The following is a 2500-nucleotide window of genomic DNA, read 5'->3' as shown; positions in this document are numbered from 1 at the left end:
TTGCCATTATTAACATTATCTTTATTGCTGCTGTTACCTTTATTGCTATCATTATCATTTTTGTTACTGCTATCATTATCTTTATTATTGTTATCATTATCATCATCATTGTCATCATTATCATCACTATTATCATTATAGTTATTGTTATCATTAATGTCATTATTATCATTTTCATTTTTTTTATCATTGTTAACATTCATATCATTATAATTAGAATTATTCTTATCATAAACATCATCCTCATCATCATCATCACCACCACCCTCACCCTGACCCTCATCCCATCATCACCCTCATCACATCATTACCCTCACCCCCACCCTCACCCTCACCCTCATCACATCATCACCCTCATCACATCATTACCCTCATCCCATCATCACCCTCATCACATCATTACCCTCACCCTCACCCTAATCACATCATCCCCTTCCCCCTCATCACATCATCCCCCTCACCATTATCCCCCTTCCCCCTCATCACATCATCCCCCTCACCACCCTCATCACACAGCCTCAACCCGCCTTCGCCTTTCCTTAACACAAACCCACCCAACCTCAGCGCTCGCCTCCGCCTCTCGACCTGGCTCTGCGTTCGCCATTAAGCTTCGTAAACATCTCAGACTTTGTGAAGAAGTTCGGGAGCGTCGTCTTAAGGGGGTTGTCTTTTGCTTCTTCTTCTTCTTTGTTTTTTCTTTTGTTTTCTTCTTCTTCCTCCTTTTGCTCTTCCCTTTCTTTGTTTTCTTTTTCCTCCTTTTGCTCTTCACTTTCTTTGTTTATTTTTTTATTTTGTTTTTGTTTTTGTTTTCTTCTTCCTCCTTTTGCTCTTCCCTTTCTTTCTCTTCTTTTTTTTTTTCTTTTTCTTCCTCTCTCTCGCTTCTTTTTTGTATTTCTTCTTCTTATTATTATCATCATATTTTTCCTCCTCCTTCTTCCTTTCGCCTTTTCCCTCTCCTCTTCCTCCTCCTTCTTCTCCTCATTTTCCTCAATATCTTCCTGTTTTTTTCCTCCTTCTGCTTATCTTCTTTTCTTTCCTCTTTCGTTTCCTCCTCCCCTTCATCTATCTCCCATTTACCTCCTCCTACTTCCTCCTCTTCCCTCTTCTACTCCTCTTCCTCCTCCTTTCTCCCTTCTCCCCCTCCCCCTCCCTTTCCTTTTTTAGCCGAGTGGCTTGAAAGATAGAATGAGAGGGAGAGGTAAAAAAGAAGGAAGAAGAGGAAGTTAAAAAAAAGAAAAAGAAAAGAAAGAAGAACAAGAAAAGGAAACAAAACCAACAAGAAACAAAAACAAAACAACAGTAGCCGATAAAACAAATATACTAACGAACACAATACCCATTAAACAAACAAACAGACAACAACAACAACGTAACATTATCCGTAAAACCAAACAAACATAAAACAAACACAACTAAAACACAATACTAATTAAAAAAAACTCTCAAACAACAACAAAAGCATACCGTAAAACAAACAAACGTAAAACAAACACAACAAAAATACAATACCCATTAAAGAAAAAAACAAACACAACAAAAATACAATACCCATTAAAGAAAAAAACAAACACAAACAAAAACGCCATAATACCCATTAAAGAAACAAACAAACGACAACACTAACAACAAAGAACTCAATACCCTTTGTAAACAAACTCAAAACTCCAGCCAAGGGACGTCCCTCTTCAAGGTATATCGATCATCAAGCATCTCTCCTCCTCCTCCTTCTCCAAAAGGCGTTGCAAAGGCGTCTCTCTCTCTCTCTCTCTCTCTCTCTCTCTCTCTCTCTCTCTCTCTCTCTCTCTCTCTCTCTCTCTCTCTCTCTCTCTCTACCTCTCTCTCTCTTTCTGTCTGTCTCTGTCTCTCTTTCCCTTTCTCTGTCTTAGTGTCTCAATTTCTCTCACTCTCTCTCTCTCTCTCTCTCTCTCTCTCTCTCTCTCTCTCTCTCTCTCTCTCTCTCTCTCTCTCTCTCTCTCTCTCTCTCTCTCTCTCTCTCCAGTCCTCGAAAAAGCCATCAAGACCAGCAGGAGGTACTCGGCTCTCGATGGGCTGAGGCAAGGGATCAACAGAGCGTGTTGTTGAGGGGCGAGAGAAAGAGAGAAAGAGAGAGAGAGAGAGAGAGAGAGAGAGAGAGAGAGAGAGAGAGAGAGAGAGAGAGAGAGAGAGAGAGAGAGAGAGAGATAGAGAGAGAAAGAGAGAGAGAGAGAGAGAGAGAGAGAGAGAGAGAGAGAGAGAGAGAGAAAGAGACGCCCCTTCTAGCTTCTCCCGAACGGAAAATCGAGCCATCTGAGACCATAAAATAAAAGGAAAGAGATTTGGCGAGAGATGTGACGATTAATTGTCAGACGTCCCAGGACATATCCGCGCATCTGTTTGAAAAAAGAAGAGGAAAAGACTAAAAAGAAATTTATCTTATGATCATCCGCCAAAAAAAGAAAGAAAGAGAAAAATAAATAAATAAAAATGAAATAAATGAATAAATAAAAATAAATAGACAAAT

Source organism: Penaeus japonicus, unplaced genomic scaffold, assembly GCF_977035675.1.
Source record: "Penaeus japonicus unplaced genomic scaffold, GWHDUDI00000001_assembly GWHDUDI00000016, whole genome shotgun sequence".
NCBI lineage: Eukaryota > Metazoa > Arthropoda > Malacostraca > Decapoda > Penaeidae > Penaeus > Penaeus japonicus.
Note: the sequence above shows the minus strand (reverse complement) of the source record.